Below are 21,726 nucleotides of genomic sequence, written 5' to 3'. Positions count from 1 at the left end.
TTACAAGGAAAATGTATTAGTTTAAATTCATAATGAATGCAATTAGCATTTCCACAAACTAAAATATACTTGCTGTTATTTCTATTGAGACTTGTAAATATATATTTGTAAATACACATTTGTAATCCTAAAGTTGCAATATAGTACAATTAAAATGTTTTTGACATTATTACAAAAGTGAGCATTTTAAAAGTGCACTTGCATATAGTCATGTATTGTACTCTAAGCACACTTACAGTAAGTGGCATTATATTTAATATTATATTATCTGAAAGTAGTTTTCAAAAATATATTTTAATATTTAAAGAACTTTAAATATATATAAATAAATACACTTCTTCTTTTTTTTAAGAAACAAACAAGCCCAGCCCAGGAGAGAAAAAGTAACGCAAAAGTAATGTTCCTTATAAAGTAATACTTTCAAAAATATCGCAATTATTTACTTTTCAAGGGAGTGACGCAGTATTTGTAATGCATTACTTTTCACAGTAACTTTCCCCAACACTGATGCTAGCAATGCCAATGTTAAGTTTCCGGAAATGCATGAAGTTATAAAATGTATATTTCTGAAAAAACAAGCTCTGAGCAATAAAGTTTCCGTTTATCATATTATTGTTATTTTCATCATGTCTGTGTGTGCATGACGTGAAGATTCATGCAGCGCTGCAGATGATGGTGTCGTGCAGCTACCTGAAGGTAAAATGGCTGTGTGTGTGTGTGTGTGTGTGTGTGTGTGTGTGTGTGTGTGTGTGTGTGTGTGTGTGTGTGTCAGGGGCCCAGCGGTGCCCGCAGTGTTGCGGGGACGTGTGTGTGGGAGGGAACCGCCTGTCAAGAGAGCTCATGGAAAGATAACAATAAATGTCTAATAATGACAGTTAATGAGCTTGATTAAGTTGATTTGTTATGGAAAAAAATGTGAGGGCAGAGGAGAGGCATGTAGGCACTGTAATAAGAGATTCATTTTAATAGATACAAATTCAGTGGGGTTTTGAAACACAATGGGGCTGCATGGAAAATTAGCTGGAAGTACAAAGGGACACTAGATTAATTCTGTCACAGACATATTTCTCATAATTGCACCAGCCATCGCGTGTCTGAGTTCACCTGCCGCTTATGACTGCAAGATTTATATTATTTTATTCGCTTTTTCGAGAGAGTGACATCAGGGGGCCAGAAACGTAGTCGTGAAGTTTATACGTTTGTCGTTTATCTTTCATGCCATCCTCCAGCGAAGTTGTATTTCCGTGACATTTGAAGCGATGTCACATCCAGCTGTGTAATTATGTTTTTTTCCTCTCTCTCATGCACAGGGACTATTGTATACCTGTTCTTTTGCCTTCCAACCAGATGAATGAAACCTCCACAATGTCTCCGTAAACAACTTTCTTTCATTCCTCTCCCTGCCATTCCCCGAAAGTTTCATTGAATGTGTTTGAATTTGATATTTCCCCGTCTGCGTATGTAGCGCATCTCCTTTTGGGAGGGTTAATTAGGAGAAACCTGTTGAGAGAAATTTCCAATGAGGGTTTAAGATGGAGTGTATTCAGAGCATTCAGATCCTCATCATATCGCCTACAGCGGTGTGTGTGTGTGTGTGTTCCTTGTCTCCAGAGGGACTGGATTAATTGAATACATTAAAGGGCGAGAGAGCTGCAGGCCTTATTTATTTGCTTGCTGTCTCAGACTTGTTTAAATGAGACCCACTGCTGCTTGGGCTCCTCTGGGCGTTGATCTCGGGGTAAACACTCGCTGTTTAGCTGCCATCAGTGTCGTGTTCCTGTTATCCAAAATGTTATTTATAAATGTTGCACCCTTGAGTGGGAAACTGCTCTCTGTCAGCCAGTGAAATGATCAGAGCCGCCCTAAACGACTGGAGACGTGTGCCGCTTACTGTACTGGTGCCACAATGAGGGATTGTAATAGTGAGTTCACCCCAAAAAATATGTTAGAAATATTCAAATAATTTACTGACTGTACTGTCTTTATAAACCTGACTCGATGTATCTCGATGTCTCGCATGCATGAGCGCAAATGATATTAAAGGGGTGGTTGAATATGATTTAACTTTTCTATCTTTAGTTAGTGTGTAATGTTGCTGTTTGATCATAAACAACATCTGCAAAGTTACAACGCTCAAAGTTCAGAGCAAAGGAAGATATTTGCTTTTAAAGAAATTGCTTTTTAAGGATTACAACAAACGGCTGGAAGGAACTACAGGAGCTTCCTCCCGGGTTAGTGACATCACCAACCCTAAAATTTACATAAACCCCGCCCCCTGAACACGATTTATAGATTATCATGACAGAATATGCTAATCAATGACTAGAAAATAACTACACATAAGCTACATAAATTCATCAAACGGTTCAGAAATGTCCTGTTGCTTCTACGTGTTGTCACTTCTTCTTGAGTCTCTCCATCTTTCTTTGTCTGACTTCGGTTTGAACATAAAAGGCTAAAAGTTTTTGAAAAGTTCAGTGCATGTGTGTGTGTGGTAAAAGGACACAAGCTCTTGTAGCTCCGCCCCCTGTGCCGGGAGCAGCAGCTCATTTGCATTTAAAGGGACAGACACACAAACAGAGCGTTTTTGCTCACCCTCAAAAAGTGACTTTAACATGCAATATAAAAATATCTGTGGGGTATTTTGAGCTAAAACTACACACACGCACGCACGCACACACACACACACACACACTCTCTGGGGACATCAATGACTTATTGTACATGTTGTGAAAAGCGCATTATACCACCCGTTTAAAGAGATACAGAGGAAGATTTTCAGCAAATAAGGACTCTTAATAAATGTTGGTCTTTTCCTCACACAAAGTTATCATGTGATTTCAGATGGCATATACATTTGAGTAAATGCTGAAAAAGAAGTAGACTTTAGCATACTTTTAAAATTACAGAAATAAAATACTTATATAAAACATAAATATTAAAGAAAATACTTACATGCAAAGAGAAAGTACAGTGTAAAAAGTATATGATCAATAAGTAAAACATGTTTGTACTTTGCTTTAACTCATCAAAATAATTTAAGCAATTTTCAAAAAAAGTTTCAACTCTTTTTTAAAAAAAAGTCAGTTTAATGTAATTTAAGTTGATATTCCTTGAACATCCAAGTACTGAAAAAATGTAAGGCCGCAACTTTTTTTAGAGTGTAAAGATCCAAATGTGACGTTCCATATATGGACATAAAAGGTTAGGGTTCGGTAAAATTTGTAAATGTTTTTTAAAGACATCTCTTATGCATATCAAGGCTGCATTTATTTGATCAAAACATGCAGTAAAAACAACACGTTTATTATTTCTGCACATTATTACATCACTTATTGGACGTTTTGTGGCTCTTTCAAAGTATAATGTCGAGTGGCCCTAAAAGGATGTTCAGTTTTCAAAACAGAAGAACGTGAATGTAGCAACTTTTTATTACGTTGGTTGTTGTACGTATTGCTGCAGTTCGGAAATTAAATGTCAGGCGTTAAGCGAATGAACACCAGTGGGCGGGGCCTATGGTACAGGTGGGCGGGGCTTATAGTGTGATGCATAACTATTTGTCAGTGTGTTGCTCTGGAGGCGGGCATATGCAAATATATTTGCCAGTGTGACGTCACAGATCCCGCAATATCAAAACGAGCCGTTTTTGGAGCTTGATTACATAAATGCCTTGTTCACAATGAGGAAGATGTACATGTGGTAGATGTGGTACAAAGACCTCTTATATGTAAAAAGATCAAGGCAAATTTGATTTCTCATGTCATGAACCCTTTAATAACAAATGCAAACCTGAAATAAAGACACATTTGCTGAAGTAACCATGACATTTTGGCTTGTTTCTACTCAACAGTGCTGTACCAGCTCAGTTACCAAGCAAGTTTACTGCAGTAGAAAAGCGATACATATGGAGCTGATTATGTCAAAATGTATTATTTTACAAATGATGCACTATGGTCAAATCGTTTTAAGGTCACAACATAGTATTGTAAAAGGGACAGTATGAAATAAGTCTTAATTGATCGATAATCTGTCCCTGTAATCAAAATTTATGTGAAAAGGAATAAAAGTGGTTGGTGTTTTACTGGTTTTTTACTGGTTTTGCACACAAAAAAAATGTAGATGGAGGCACATTTTTCAAACATGACGATGATGCAGCAAAATAAAAGTTTGAAGCCATTCTTTCTGCTATAGAAAAGCAAATTACCAAATGATAACCATATATGATAGAGACTGGGACACAGCAGTTCCCTTAAACTTGAAATGAACACGTTAATTGCCTCGCATTAAGCAGTTTCTTGAAAGGTGTGCATAATTGCATTACAGTCTGGAAGGTAGAGATATGCAGAAGATAGTCTTTGCAGGTTTGAAAGAAAAAAAAACCTATGGAGGTTGAGAAATATGCAAATGAGAAAGATATTTGTTCCTCGTTAATGAGCCACACAAGCAAAACTAGAACGACAGAGTTTCGAACTTAAACGCACAACAACAACAACAGAAATGTTTAACCCCTGCTAATCGTACATGTCCGAGACACACAGAAATCCACCATTAGTCTGTCCGCGCATCATTACATTTACACGTTTAGTCACGCAGGAAGTTTGCGTTTCTTTGAACCGTTTGTTACTTTGCACTGATTTCAAATGCCAAAGCAAATGCTAAGGAAAAATCGCACGTGACTCCAACATTCAAATGCTTCAGACAAATATCAAGTAATTCCAGACACATTTTAAGGAAACACTTAAATAAAAGGGTTCGGTGATAAAGAAAACTTAATATTACAGGTTTGGAAGCAACCGTCTCAGAGTTTGATATTTATGTTCCTAAATATAATCCAGCATGTTCCCCAAGTCTCTCCAACACAGAAGCAAACTTTCCAGTAAACACGTTTGTCTGATTATATCCCAGCAGTTCTCTCGCCTACAATCAGGAGAAAAATATACCGGCAGGGAAAGTGACACAGAAATTGTAGGATTTTAGTCAGAAAGTCTATTTACAAATCAGTTCAATAGAGAGTGTGTACGAGAACACCAGCCATTTCCTTCCCAGCAAGACTCGCTACATTACACGGGCTCATTTTCATCTCTCCATTTCAGACTTTAATCAGACTTTAACTGCCGCAATATGAAAGTGTCTTAAACAAAGGGCTCTGCTCTCTACAATAACACTTAAAAAGGCCCTTTGTGTGGCTTTTTCCCCCTGCGAACAATAGCAAATTATATCGGGGTAAGAAATCTTTTATAATGAATCACACATTTGCTGATTGCAAATAATTGCGTTAGGCGTGTGATATTGGCGGGGTCGTAGAGGTGACTGTGCTTCGGGTAATGTGAGGATTTGATCTCTGGCCCTCGCTGATGAGGTCTATTCACAGCACCGCTGACCTGCCACTTCACTATGATGAGGAGAGTGTTGGTTAAAGTTTGGAGCGAGGTGCGATTAAGAAGAGAAGCCGCTCTCAACCCGTCCACCCCCACGAGCCCTGTGCTAAACCTGAGGTTTCTCTGACCCGCGTCTGCTGGAGAGAACACACAAAGGAGAAACCCACACTCAATTACCTGATCAAACAAACGTGGCACGGGTTAACCGATGACGAGAAAGTGATAGACGATACAAGAACTGCTAAACGTTCTTGTGACATCAGTTAAATAGCTTTTAATACACGGCTTGTGTGGTCGAGGCCGTGGCCTATAGCCGCCGACGCACAAGTCAGACAGAGAAAAGTATCGCAGAATGATTTACTACAGGGTATAGAGACTGAGCGCATTTAGGCCACGCCCACATCGGGGGGGGGGGGGGGGGGCAATCCAACCGTCTCCATTGACTTTGTATTGCGTGAAGCTGCCTCCTTGTCATTTCTGACTTATAACAAAATACAAAACAATGTCTTAAAGCTGCTATCTGACAGTGTGTTCAGCAAACAAGCTAAAAAACATATGTTTTCATAACCTGTTGACCCCAAAAAACAAGCGTTTAAAGGGATACTTCACCCAAAAATGAAAATTAGCCCATGATTTACTCACCCTTAAGTCAGCCTAGGTGTTTCTGTTTTGAAGTCCATAAAAGTGCATCTATCCGTCATAAAAGTGCATCTATCCATGAAAAAAGTCCATCTATTCATCATAAAAGTGCATCTATCCATCATAAAAGTGCACTATCCATAATAAAAGTGCATCTATCCATCATAAAAGTGCATCTATACATCATAAAAGTGCATCTATCCATCATAAAAGTGCACTATCCATCATAAAAGTGCATCTATCCATCATAAAAGTGCACCTATCCATGATAAAAGTGCATCTATCCATGATAAAAGTGCATCTATCCATCATAAAAGTGCACCTATCCATCATAAAAGTGCATCTATCCATCATAAAAGTGCATCTATCCATCATAAAAGTGCACCTATCCATGATAAAAGTGCATCTATCCATGAAAAAAGTCCATCTATTCATCATAAAAGTGCATCTATCCATCATAAAAGTGCACTATCCATAATAAAAGTGCATCTATCCATCATAAAAGTGCATCTATACATCATAAAAGTGCATCTATCCATCATAAAAGTGCACTATCCATCATAAAAGTGCATCTATCCATCATAAAAGTGCACCTATCCATGATAAAAGTGCTTCTATCCATGATAAAAGTGCATCTATCCATCATAAAAGTGCACCTATCCATCATAAAAGTGCATCTATCCATCATAAAAGTGCATCTATCCATCATAAAAGTGCATCTATCCATGATAAAAGTGCATCTATCCATCATAAAAGTGCATCTATCCATCATAAAAGTGCATCTATCCATCATACAAGTGCATCTATCCATCATAAAAGTGCATCTATCCATCATAAAAGTGCATCTATCCATGATAAAAGTGCATCTATCCATGATAAAACTGCATCTATCCATCATAAAAGTGCATCTATCCATCATAAAAGTGCATCTATCCATCATAAAAGTGCATCTATCCATCATAAAAGTGCATCTATCCATGATAAAAGTGCATCTATCCATGATAAAAGTGCATCTATCCATCATAAAAGTGCATCTATCCATCATAAAAGTGCATCTATCCATCATAAAAGTGCATCTATTCATCATAAAAGTGCATCTATCCATCATAAAAGTGCATCTATCCATGATAAAAGTGCATCTATCCATGATAAAAGTGCATCTATCCATCATAAAAGTGCATCTATCCATCATAAAAGTGCATCTATCCATGATAAAAGTGCATCTATCCATCATACAAGTGCATCTATCCATCATAAAAGTGCATCTATCCATCATAAAAGTGCATCTATCCATCATAAAAGTGCATCTATTCATCATAAAAGTGCATCTATCCATCATAAAAGTGCATCTATCCATGATAAAAGTGCATCTATCCATGATAAAAGTGCATCTATCCATCATAAAAGTGCATCTATCCATCATAAAAGTGCATCTATCCATGATAAAAGTGCATCTATCCATCATAAAAGTGCATCTATCCATCATAAAAGTGCATCTATCCATCATAAAAGTGCATCTATCCATCATACAAGTGCATCTATCCATCATAAAAGTGCATCTATCCATCATAAAAGTGCATCTATCCATCATAAAAGTGCATCTATCCATCATAAAAGTGCATCTATCCATGATAAAAGTGCATCTATCCATCATAAAAGTGCATCTATCCATGATAAAAGTGCATCTATCCATCATAAAAGTGCATCTATCCATCATAAAAGTGCATCTATCCATCATAAAAGTGCATCTATGTCAGAAAATCCTGACCTTGGGCGTTGGTCTTCTGTGCATCACTGAGCATTCATGAGACTCTATTAGCAATATCTGTTGTGTTCGTCAAAACTAGAAGTTATCGTGTTCACATCTGTCAACTTTCATTCTCTGAGGCCCAGCTGGTATTAATGTGTTTTGGTTGATCGGATCACAAGTGGATGATGCTAAATACAGGAGTAAACGGGTGTAAAACGTCTCAAGTTTGTCCAATTTCAACCACGTGGTAGAAAACACATTCGACCGGATTGCTTTCGTAGTGTAAACACTCATGTGATCGGATGTGTTCAAACAGACACAAAAGACACCTACTCTCCGTCTACTGATCTAATGAGTGACATTATGAGAAGAGCGCTAGGTTTAAACTTTGTCTTGCAGAAGTGTTTGAAAGTGGACAAAAGAGACGGATTAAAACACCAGGTGTGAACGGGAATGTGTCTCCCTCGTCTACTTGTGATCCGATCGACTAAAAACACATCTTAACACCAGCTGTAAACAGGGCCTTCGAAAACTGGAGTTCTGGTCTGGAGGTATTCAACTCAAGTGTAGAAAGTACACGGATACTTTTTTGGGGATTTCTAGTGTTGTAGGCCTGTTTCATGTCACATTTGTATTTATCTTGTTTGTGTGCTTTTCCTGGGTGAGTGGGAATGAATGTTGCACAGAAGACCAACGGCCAAGGTTGGTCAAGGAAAGTTCAGCGCGTGATCCACTGACGACACGAAAATGAAGCGCAGACGCTGCCGGATCATTTTCAGGATGACCAACGCAATCTACCAAGAGCAGCGCAAATTAGCGTCTGGCTTAAGACATGATTATTATTTAAATTTCTTCACTACCAGACATTTTGTTTCTGAAAGGTAAACTCTAACAAAAGCAAATGCAATAAGGTGAGCCGCAAAAATAACCCTCACTGTAAAAAAATATTTTCATGATTTGTTATCACAACTTTGAATCTTTTGTCCAATCAACTTCGATAACTAATGTGTGAAGATAACACTATTTTGAGTTTCTGTTTATTAAACCATTCTTCCTCATTGTATTAACTAAAATTTGTAATTACAACAAACTAAACATTTTAAGGCAAGGTAACTTGCTTTCAGCGCAAATTTTTCACTGCGTGTCTTTGGTAAATCCTGATGGAAGTTTTTTTAATGGCAAAAGAAGGTTTGCACTCTATGGGTTTTGCTCAGATAATCTTAAAAATGTTGATGTCATTTTTATAATGAAATCTATCAAGGTCCCAGTACCCAAGGGAAAAAGAAGTACACTTTAACATAATTTTAAAATATATATATATTAAATGCAAGTAGGACTGCATTGCACATTAATGACAGTCATCAACTTGTCAATGTTATCAGGCTGTTCTAATCTGTGTTTTTGCAGGAGAACAAGTTCATGTTTGGCATGAACTTCAAAGGGTGGGGCAAATTTCCTATCTGATCTGATCTGATTAAAAAAAAAAAAAAAAAACGGTTATTTACTGCAAATTGTTTTGCAGAGGCTTACAAATTTCATTGTAAAAGAGACCAGCGTGCTGAAATCAGTCAAAGACACATAGAGCCTATGGCATTCAACATCATCGACCACAAATCTGCAGTTTGGTTTGGCAAATGTCAAGATTATGAATGAGAGAATTTGAGATATGAGCGACAGATATGAGATAACTAAAATTTCACTGTGTTCCTCATACAAAGCTATGTTACACTTTATTTTAAAGTGACAGATACATTTAAAAAATATTATATTAATATTAAGTAATAATATTATTTAAAACATTTACTTACAGTTAGGGTTAGGGTTTGGTTTAGGGTTAGTTACATGTAATTATGATCATTTTTTACTGCTATAGTAAGTACATGTAGTAACGTGCAACTACGTCAGCTTAAAATTAAGTTAATAATTACCTAGTCCAGTTAATAATACCTAGAATATCAAAATCGACTGCTGGCGGTGGATCCTTTTCCTATTTAGCACCAAAACTTTGGAACAGTCTTCCTAACATTGTCCGGGAAGCAGACACACTCTGTCAGTTCAAAGCTAGATTAAAGACACATCTCTTCGGCCTAGCATTCACATAACACATTATAGATTTCTATAACTCAATGTTAGGCTGCATAGATTAGGTCAGCCGGAACTGGGAACACTTCCCTTAAATCCTGATGTACTTGTTACATCATAAGAAGAATGGCATCTACGCTAATTTTTGTGTCTTTGTTTATCCCGAGGTTTTCCCGCAGCCTGCCGGATCCAGGCCGTATCCAGATCTGACGAAGGACCTTCGCCTTGACCCGATGACAACGCAGTGCTGAAGTGCCAACTAGCCTCTCCCTATGGAGGATCCCTTTACCACTCTACAGATAAAGCATTGTGGGATAATTTCGGCTCGCGAATCTACCCCGAAGTGATAAAATTCTGTATCAAATTTCTAAGGCCAGATAAGTAGTTTGTTAAGGCTTGGTTTGTAGGGAATTACAAACCTGCGCACATATATTCAAACACAAATAACTATAGAATTAATTCTTGATGCGCACGTGAGCGCCATCAGTATTTCTCACAGGTTGAGTTTAAAGTCTGTGTAGAGAGAACGGTGTCGTCTTAGCGGCCTCTAATTTAATAACTAATGATCGTTTCGACGGAAGTGAATCAATCAAAACTAACTTTAGCTGGAAAATATCTTTATTCAAGAACCGCTATGAAGCCAAAACAATCTGTTACCTTAAATTATATGTTTATCTCTGTAAAGCCGCTTTGAAACAATCTGTTATTTTAACATACAATTTATGCTCAAGCCAATATGCTCATAAGGAAGTTTTATATGTGTTCTGACTCTGTGAAGTGCTCTAGAACCTACATCACACCGCTATATACTGCTCAATTGTGGACTAACTATAGGAAAAAGAGTATGCAGCGGCTAAAGGTAGCATACAATGATGCAATGAGGCTTCTGCTTCGGGTCCCTGGGTGGCATAGTGCCAGTCATTTGTTTGTGTCTAATAGAGTGCCAACCTGTGAGGCACTCTTAAGGCAACTGATGTTTGGTTTTATATGTCGACTGGATTCAGTGAACCATATAATTGAAGCCCTAGTCAGTCCTCTGAAAAGCTGCTATAGATACACTTCAAGGCTTAGACGTCACTGGTGTAATAGCCTGTATATTCTATAGGCTATTATGAATTATTTATTTTTTTAATGTATTTTTGTATCTCCATTTTTATGATGTATGTTGTGCTATATGGACCTGTGTCTGCAATAAAGCTTTATATATAATCTACATTGTTAAAAGCGCTATATAAATAAAGATGACTTGACTTAAAATAAAGTGTTACCCCAAAGCTATTTTGTGGCCCCAGAATACGAGTGGAATGGACAATCTTTATGATACTTTTATGGTGCTTTTGTCATTTTTTTTTGAAGCATGACAGTAAATATCAGTGTCCACGTTCACTGCATGGAAAAGAGTAGCTCCTTTATGCAAAAAAATCAAATGGGTTTGAAATTACACGAGAGTCAATGACAAAGGTTTAGTCTTTGGAAAGTAATAGAATCCATCGACACTACAATGAGTGTTGGAGGAAAAGTCAAAGTGTGTCAAGCTGGGAGTCTTTAGCTTAGTGTGATTTTTCTTTCCTTTCTTTCTTCTTTCCAGAAGCATTTACTGGTTCAGTCACTGCATAACCAGGTCAGTTAAATATTAACCAGATTTGTACAAAAGCCGCAGCATAAAACACATTCTGCTACGTACCGCCTCACCTCCCAAAAAGAAACACAATAGATCAATAAAATAAATGATTACATTGTGACATGCTCCTTTTGGATTTGGATTGTTTTGTAAAACAAAACCCCATTCAGATGCATTGCACTGCATGATTGCCACTTGCACACACACGGTAAACCTGAAGCTCTCCTCTGATAACAAATGTGTGTGAATGAGCTCGGAAAAACTCAGAATTAACTATCCCCTCGTTTTCACTCGCCATTGTTTCCTCGTGTGCAAATGCCACCGAATGTAGCGCGGTGTGAAAAGCACTGTGGTGTGTGTCAGCGGCGGTCTGACCCTGTCGTTTGGCAGCACTCAGATATGAAGTTTTAGGCTGGCAACAGATGAACATGGCTTATTTACAGCGCTGCAAACATAATAAATACAAACAAACATAATCGAGTCATTGAGCACATTGTTCTCCGTCTGAAAGGAACTATCCTGGGAAATCCTCAAAGGGACAAAACATAAATTTGAAATGAATTCCCCTTTAATTACTTCAGGGTATCCTGAAATTCTCTCATGGAATTTGCCATAAATGTTGTGGTTCAGCCACGGGATATTTTTTTTAAAGAAGGGAAAAGGAAACAACAGGGAGGACCAACACTGTAGGGAACCCATCACACACACACACACACACACACATGCACGCACGCACGCACACACACACACACACACACACACACACACACACACACACACACACACACACACACACACACACACACACACACACACACACACACACACACACACACACACACACACACACACACACACACACACACACACACACACACACACACACACACAGGTTGGACTCGATATAGTGTTTGCTTACAACTTATCAAAGATCCAGTGATCCATGGATATTGACATGCAGCCAGAAATCGTGTTTCCTGAAATTTATATGTCCCTGATTCTGACGCCGGGAAAATACATAAAGCAAAATTGAATGTGAACGCTTTATAAAAATACAATATAGGTAACATTAGGTCTAAATGTGATCACTCATTTCAATGTTATATATATAATCATATCGTACAGCCCTAAAAACTTGTATCATTTTTTTGTAAGTGTTTATTTAAAAACACCCAATTATGCAGAATATACGATGGTAAATATTAAATTGATGAGTTGTCAATACAATAAATAATAAAATAATACAAGATATAGGGCATGATTTTACCCCTAAATTCATAATATTGACAAAATCACACACACACACACGCACGCACGCACGCACGCACACACACACACACACACACACACAAACAACCCTGGATCACAAAACCAGTCACATGTTGCACGGGTATATTTGTGGCAATAGCCAACAATACATTGTATGGGTCAAAATTATAGATTTTTCTTTTATGCCAAAAATCATTAGGATATTAAGATCATGTTCCATGAAGATATTTAGTAAATTTCCTACCGTAAATATATAAAACATTTATTGATATTTCCTCAATATTTCGATTTTTTTGCACCCTCAGATTCCAGATTTTTAATAGTTGTATCTCGGCCAAATATTGTCCTATCATAACAAATCATACGTACATCAATGGAAAGCTTTTCAGATTATGTATAAATCTCCCATGATTTATGTGATTTAAAAATTGACCCATGTGACTGGTTTTGTGGTCCAGGGTCACATATATATAATAACTTAGAAATAAGGCCAAAGACAGGACTATGTTTGCATGTGTTGTATAATTTCTGTGGTTCTGTCATTTGTGTAGGCAGGGCAGTTCACAGAAAATTTAGTTTATGAAATATTAATAATTAGTCATAATATATTGAGCATTGCAGTCTTTGAATCATATTGCTGATTCTGCCGTGATAAACTGTGCATTAGTTATTTTTACGACAGCTAAGACTGCTTTAAACAACATGTCACACTTAACTGTGATAAATAAGTAAATAAGAAGATCCATCAACAATGCCCCACGCATTTCCAGTGAACGCCATCGTGCTCCATAATGTGGATCCATGATGAGGAAACTATCCGGTTCTTCGTGACCTATGACCTCGCTGTCACCGAAACTGGCCCAATGAAGAAAAATCCAAAAGTCATTTTCAAATAAGTGTACAGCATAAAACGACATATTGGTTATTGATTTTAATAATGTGTTGGGAAATTCATCAGGCAAATCAATTACCTCGGAGCACAAAAGAACAGGAATATTTATTAATATAAACCTGGAGAAAGACAGAGATGGAGTCTCAGTTCTACTTTTGCTTTTTTATTTTATTATATATTTGATTTCAAATTATCTTAGTGTGTATAGTTGCGTATACATGCGATATTACTAATGTTTTAGCGCTGTAAGGCTTCCTTTTACTATGCCAATAAAGCCGCTAGAGACAAAGAGAGAAAGAAATATGACCCAATACTTATGCCAAACCATAAAAGTATTGAATCTTTTTGTGAAGAAAAACTACATATTTTTTAGTGTGTAGCAGAAGAGTAGGCAAGCTTTGGGACATACATACCAGTGTTGGGGAAGCTACTCTGAAACTGTAGTTTGACAAGCTACTCGTAAGTTAAAGTAGTCAAACTACAGTCAAGCTACCCTTTTGAAAAAGTAGCTAGCTACACTACAAGTTACTATCAAAAAGTAGCTAGCTACACTACAAGTTACTATCAAAAAGTAGCTAGCTACATTGAAACTACCGGTACTTTTGATTTTTTTGAACAATGTATATTATAAATAACTGAATAAGTGTCTGAGGAATGTTTTAAGTAAAATATTTAGTGTTTAAAACAATGCAATACAATTATGATTGCAAAGCGTATTGTTTTATTACACAAAACACTCAAATATCTCAGACTGTTTGTCAAAAGTGCAAAATTGCAACAAATACAACATTGCAAGAACAAAATATACATCCAACGTAAATTGCATGTAGAACATTTTGTGAACTTGGGACAAATAAGGCCATGGGTAATTAACGTTAGTTGTTTCTCCATCCTCCAAATCTACCGCCACGTCTTGCTCCATCATGGGTAATATGGGTGTGTCGACCCACCTCTGTACGTCAGTGAACCGTTAGCCGCAAGATGCGTAAACAACAGGTGGCGGTAATGGCAAAAAAATCAGTTTGTAATCTAACAAGAAGAAGAATATCCTTGCATCGCGCTGATTCGCGCAGTCTCGACAAAACGCAATGTTGCATAATGATACATTTAAATGGTCAAATGGATATTTATTAAAGTTCACATTGTTGTTGCAAATGAAAAATAACACGGATAACATTAAATAAATAAAAACATTAGGTTAAATGTCGATTATTAGTCTCTCAAAACCCTTTATCTAAACCTCTCTACTCAAGAGTTGGACTCACACATCTGCCATGTTTGTAGTTTTTAGCACTTTTTATAGCCTTTATCGTGAGCATGCATCCACACTTCTTAAATCTACCGGAAATAGTAGACTTTTGACACACTCTTTTAAACGTATGGTATTCTTCGGGACGCACTTATTCTATCTCACATCTAGGATGGACAGTATGAACATTGGGACGCATGGGTCAAGGTCTTTTCAGAGTCAAAGCTAAATATTCCTCACAACTTTTCATCTGCTCCATCAAAAAACATGGGTCCACAGTGTTTTTTTTTTTCACTTCTCTTATAATAATTTCCATGTTTGCTGTGAGCGGCCAGAGTATAGCAGGCGCAACGCCTCCATCATCCCGAACAATCCCGTCTGAAGGGATCCCGCTCTTAAGTGACAGCAGAGAGGGCTAAAGCTCAGAGTGCACACACACTATTACCGACACGCGGAAACACAAAAGCAACAAGCGTAATCTGCACACCGACTCCTTCTTCCAAGCGTTTATCAGCTTGAAATGCAATTTTATGCATTATAACTCCCTTCTCCTCAAATGGTTTTCAAAGCAAAAAAGGTTCCTGACATGCGATTACCAGTCAACGAAACAATCCTCTCTCCTTCTCTTCAGCCGTATTTCCCCGTCCGGGTCCCTAAAGCCCGTCCCCCCCCCCCCCTCTCGGGCTTGTCACCGTAGATGTGGCGGGAGCTAAATCCGGGCCGGCGGGTGATGCTCTTTGATTTTTAACCATTACAGAGTTTTCATAGAGCTGCAGTCAATTTATTTTATTTATTCTAATGAGCAGCATTAGTGGTAACGTGGTTAGCGGCACTCGGGCTCATCGGGTCGTTAATCACACTCTGCAGACACTCGCAAATCAACTTCTAACAGCAAGCACTGAATCAAGCTCAATGGAGCATGCACTCCTTCACAATTTATGATCTTTCAAATTGCATCTTTTCAACCATTAAATTGCAAGATACCATAAATTTTTATCTCCTCTACTTTAGTCCCGGCATTCATTCTGTCCTGTGAACAGCAGAAAAGTAGTAAATTCAGGGGTAGTTAGAAAGAATTTAAGCTCTGTCTCCTGAAAGGAAACCCAAGCGTAGGGCGAAGGCTGTTAATTTGCCATTGAGGACAAATACCAGGAGTGATAAAGTTTAAGAGCTCAACAGGGAGCTGAATTTGGCCCTGGCTGGCAGCGGTTCTCTACAACCTTGGGTCCACTTCGTGTGTGTGTGTGATATTTCAGGTCTTGTTAGATGTCACCTGTCAGATTTGAGCTTCATTTGAGGAAAGACTCATTTAAAGAGTGGGCCGAAAAATACTCAATGTGAGGGACTTTTCAGGATAAGAAAACAGAGGATGATGTAGATGAGTGGCGGACACGGACAACAGAGAGAAACAATAGTAACATGCAACATTAGATGCTGGCAGAGTTTTTAGTAGCCAATCAGGAGAGTTGCAAATGTCATGTGCTCGATCACTAGAGACTCAGGAAAATGTATTGACAACACTGATTGGCTGATCAACCACCCTGAGCTGTGATATCACAGGTAGACATATACCCATAGTACCCTACAAAGCCCCCCTACAAGGCAAAATACAGTAAATACTTCAAAACTGGATTTGAGATAAATCACTTCAATGTTTTGTTTAATTGAAACCAATTGTTTGATTTTTGGCAAATTCCTCTGACATGGGACAGATCATGGTCTAATACCATTTACCATTTACCATAAATGACTGCATGGTAGTATAATATAACACTGAAATATTCACTGTATATCAAGTGTGAAAAATGTGTCGTCTTCTTTTTACTTTATTGCCGGTTGGCAGACCAGCAGACAGTGCATTACTGCTAACGCTATAAACTAAAGAACTAATGAAAGCCTATTTAACTTTAAAAAAGAAGACACCCCTGTCTTTTGTTTTCGACATTCAACCGGTGGTTTTAATGAAGTTTTATTTTTGTTCCTAGTTTTTGTGCTGCCACCACTTGATCACGTCTGATTTAACATCTGGGTCTAAACCAGTTACGAAACACTGATGTGGGAGAAAACAGAAATAAGCTGAGGAGAACATCGGAATAATTAAAAGGGGTGGTATACAGCCCTTTTCACAAGATGTAAAATAATTATTTGATGTCCCTAGACTGTGTATGTGAAGTTTTAGCTCAAAATACCCTACAGATATTTATATAGCATGTTAAAGTTGTCACTTTTTGAGGGTGAGCAAAAACGCACAGTTTTTTTGTGTCTATCCCTTTAAATGCAAATGAGCTGCTGCTCCCGGCACAGGGGGCGGAGCTTCAACAGCTTGTGTCCTTTTACCTCACACACACATGCACTGAACATGTCACAAACTTTTAGCCTTTTATGTTCAAACCAAAGTCAGAAAGATGGAGAGACTCAAGAAGAAGTGACAACATGTAAAAGACATGGACATTTCTGAATGTTTAGTTGATGAATTTATGTAGCCGATGTGTAGTTATCTTCTAGTCATTGATTAGCATATTCTGTCATGATCAAATCGTGTTCCGGGGGCGGGGTTTATGTACATTTTAGGGTTGGTGATGTCACTATCCCGTGAGGAATGTTGTGTAGTCTCTACCAGCCGTTTGTTGTAGTCCTTAAAAGCAATTTCTTTAAAAGCAAATATCTCCCTTTGCTCTGAACTTTGAGCGTTGTAACTTTGCAGATGTTGTTTATGATCAAACAGCAACATTACACACTAACTAAAGTTAGAAAAGTGAAATCATAATCAACCACCCCTTTAAGGTTCCTAAAAAAAGATTTGCTATTAAAACAAAATCTGAAGCAATGGCGATTCACGGTTTAGCTCAGGCAAGAAGTTGCTTCTCAGCTCGTGTAAACTTCGGCTAACAACCCTCTAACTCTTGAGACTCCCATTCTAGACGATGGCGTTCGAGAGGCCATTGAATGTAACCTGACGAAGGTGGAAAACAAGCTACTTACCCGCACCATACTGTTCTGAGGAATTGTCATAATTGTTTCAGATTACATCTCCTGTGGCAGAGAGCAGTAAGGAACACACTTGTCAAACAATATGGTCAGATTAGCTGTTTCTGATTGGGTGCGTGTTGAAGCGATCTCTCTCATTACACACCTAAGAAAAGAAACAAAAGATCGCTTTAAAGTGACTTAATTATCCACATAAAGAACAGAGTGACAAAGCCAGTAGCGGGGCTTGAAGTGAAGGGTTAACCCTTTCAGTCTGTGCAGAAACTCTTTAGCCCACTTCACACGGCACAGGAATCAAGCCAAGCGACTGCAGGGCGCCGAGCGCGAGCAAATCTGCACACGGCTGATTGGTTCAAGAGTGGCTAACATGCGAGAGCGGAAACTGAGCAGTTACAGAGCATTTAGAGAGACTTCTCTGTAAGTTAACATGTGAGGTGGCCGTCGTGGAGAACAGCGGTCACAGGCATATTGAGTGGATTGATGAGTCGCTCACAGAAAGTGGACAGGTAAATTTAAATCAGCTAATCCTTGGGAAAAAGTACACATTAACATACAGGTGAAAAAATATGAATATCGTGCAAAAGTTCATTTATTTCAGTAATTCAACTTAAAAGGTGAAACTAATATATTATATAGACTCATTACACGCACAGGGAGATATTTCAAGCCTTTATTTGTTATAATTTGAGCTATATACAGCTTATGAAAACCTTTTCACAATGGTTTTCATAAACTGTAAGCCATAATCATCAAAATTATAACAAATAAAGGCTTGAAATATCTCACTTTGCATGTAATGAGTCTATATATTAGTTTCATCTTAAATTGGATTACTGAAATAAATGAACTTTTGCACGATATTCAAATTTTTCAAATTTCATCTGTATTTTTAAATGTGTTATAATTTAGTTAAATATTAAATTACAAGTAGATTAATTCACATTTTTCAATGCAGCTTTACATAAATATATATTATAAATATAAATATATTTATAACAAGTCCACATTACAATTTAGAGTGATCTGTTATCAGAGGTAACTGTCTAAAGTTATGTATTTCAGAAATGTAAATATACAAAGCACAGTTAGCTAATAATGTACTAATTTAAACAATTTATTAATTTAAGGAAGAAACAATGAGCTCATTGAAGTCATGAATACTTGTTTGTTTGTAACAAATGATTATGACATATAGAAAATTGCATTGGTGCATGTTGAATCAGAGTTTGCGTTCAGAGATTAGAGTGATTTTTGACCCAAAAATGGTCAACTAAAATATACTTTAATATCATATTATTGAAACCTGTATTTCATGTATTTAAATGGTAACACTTTACAATAATGTTAATTTGTTAACACAAGTTAATGTATTACCTAACATGAACTAACAATAGGCCTACATTTGTTACAGTATTTAATAATCTTTGTTAATTTTAGTTAATAAAAATCCAGCTGTTCATTATTTGTTCATGTTAGTTCACAGTCCATTAACTAATGTTAACAAATATAACCTTTGATTTTAACAATGTATTATTAAATGCTGGAATTAACATGAACTAAGATTAATAAATGTTGTATTGTTAATTCTTCTTAGTTCACGTTAACTAAAGAAGTTAACTAATGTAAAAATGAAACCTTATTGTAATTAAATATATCTGTAATTACACACTTGTGATGATGACGTTGCAATATAGTTCATTTAAAATATATTAACTTTAAATGTATATTGAATAGGACACTACAGTTAACATTATAATCAAGTACTTTACATGTGCTTTAGTATGTTAGTCGACACATCAAAATAAATCCACTTTTTTTAAAGCATGACAAAAGATTATTAAAATGATGTAAAATGTACTTTAAAGTAAAACTTAAATTTATACTATTTTATAGTGTACTAAAGTGTGCTTAAGTGTGTTTAAAAAATGTTTTATATATATAATGTTATTTAAATAAAAGCCCACTTAACTGTACTGAAATATTTGTAAATGATCTATCTATCTATCTATCTATCTATCTATCTATCCACACTATTAGTGAGGATGAGAATGGGTTGTGCCAACACACACACACACACACACACACACACACACACACACACACACACACACACACACACACACACACACACACACACACACACACACACACACACACACACACACACACACACGAGATCAGTGGGCACCAAACCCAAACCTCCATGTTAATGTAGTCCATTGAGAACAGATTATTCTGCATGTGGGTTAATTGATCGAGGCACAGGGTAACGTTAGCTGGCTGCGTCTCAAATCACATACTCTCTCGAGTAGGTACTTATTTTGAATAAGTAATTACTTCACGGCCGCTAAAAACGCATGTTCTGTATAGTATGAGTGTGTGTAGTATGTGTAATCCAGATTTACTACATCCTCCATGTTGTCATTATCATGCGACCAGCTTCACTGTCATTCATAAATCCTCTCATGTGGCCTCATGGGACAGTAATTTTTTATTTTTTTATTTTTTTTGGGACAGTAAAGTGTCCATAATAATATGCACACTTCAGAATCTCGTCACCGGAAGTCAGTCATAGCTCATCCGGGGACTTTTTGCCTCTTTTATGAGTACTGTGTGTGAATTCAGACATACTTCTTTTGTCACACACTGTTTTTCGCCTACTATATAGTAGTCTATAGGGAAGTGTGTGATTTCGGATGCAGCCAGTGTCTTCACTGAAGTGCTTTTAGAGCAACTAATAAAGATCAAGCACACTCTCATTGTAAAGGTCCATCAAATGTCATGCATGTTATGCTAGAGAAATTGCATTTCAGTCTGTTCAGAGACAGACGACGACTATTTTAACATAAAATGCAAAGCAATCATATGATAGCGGCACTGTAAATGAATACCTGTGTGTGGAGTTCATATTAACTTGTCATCTGCTCCACGAAGTCCGACAGAAGAGCACGAGAACCGCAGGAGGCGATGTTATTACTGCCGGAAACACACAGACGCAAGTGTCTCAAGAACTGGCGACTTAAACATGACTGAAAGTGGAAGAAAGAGTGCCAAGACTGGGTAATTGTGCATCAAAGACTTTAAAAGAAAAGTATTTTTCCTGCATATGATCACCTTTCTCATCATCACGTTTCCAAATCCGATTATTTGTGTTAAAGGATTAGTTCACTTCAGAGTAAAAATGTCCTGATGATTTACTCACCCCGACGTCATCCAAGATATTCATGTCTTTTTTTTCTTCAGTCGAAAAGAAATGAAGGTTTTTGAGGAAAACCTTCCCGAGGTTTTCTCCATAGTGACTTCAATGGGGTCCAACGCGGTAGGTCCAAATTTTCAGTGTAGTTTCAAAGTCTCTAACGTTACACACGATCCCAGCCGAGGAGAGTCTTATCTAGCTAATAACCATCGGTTATTTTCTATAAAAAAATAATAATAATAATAATAACATTTACATACTTTTTAACCAAAAATGCTCGTCTTGCACTAGCTGTGTGATGGCTTAGTAATCACGTTGAAAGGTCACGCGTGACATGTGGAAATACCGACCTAGTGTTTACGAATCCGGCGAAACTCCCGTAAGCGGGTGCCATTTAATAATAAAATAAAATAGCTAGAGAGAAGCTTTTGCTGAGCACTATATTACATATTTTTTATATTTTTTTACTTATGTCATTAAATAATTGGTATTATAACAAAAAACTGCATTAGGCTATATTTAATTTAATTTGTTATTTTAAACCTTTAATAATAGGCTACCAGCAGATTGGGCCCTCTATGTTTACAGCATTAGGTGAGATTATTTTTTTAAATAAAATTTAAAATAAACATGTATCCAAATTAGTCAATATTGAATTGTAA

General features: G+C 37.1%; 1 long non-coding RNA gene across 1 annotated transcript; it reads right to left on the bottom strand.

Annotated features, from left to right (window-relative positions):
- Positions 1 to 1,296: 1,296 nt before the first annotated feature.
- On the bottom strand, positions 1,297 to 17,999 carry LOC307002306. The gene is made up of 2 exons (XR_013798461.1): positions 17,863 to 17,999; positions 1,297 to 1,500 (listed from the first exon to the last, which is right to left on the bottom strand). It is a non-coding gene; the product is annotated as an uncharacterized lncRNA (long non-coding RNA).
- Between the last annotated feature and the right edge of the window lie 3,727 nt (positions 18,000 to 21,726).

This window comes from Phoxinus phoxinus (assembly GCF_949152265.1).
Source record: "Phoxinus phoxinus genome assembly, chromosome: 7".
NCBI classification, from domain to species: Eukaryota; Metazoa; Chordata; class Actinopteri; order Cypriniformes; family Leuciscidae; genus Phoxinus; species Phoxinus phoxinus.
The sequence above is the reverse complement of the archived record's forward strand: the minus strand, read 5'-3'. Positions and strand labels throughout refer to the sequence as shown.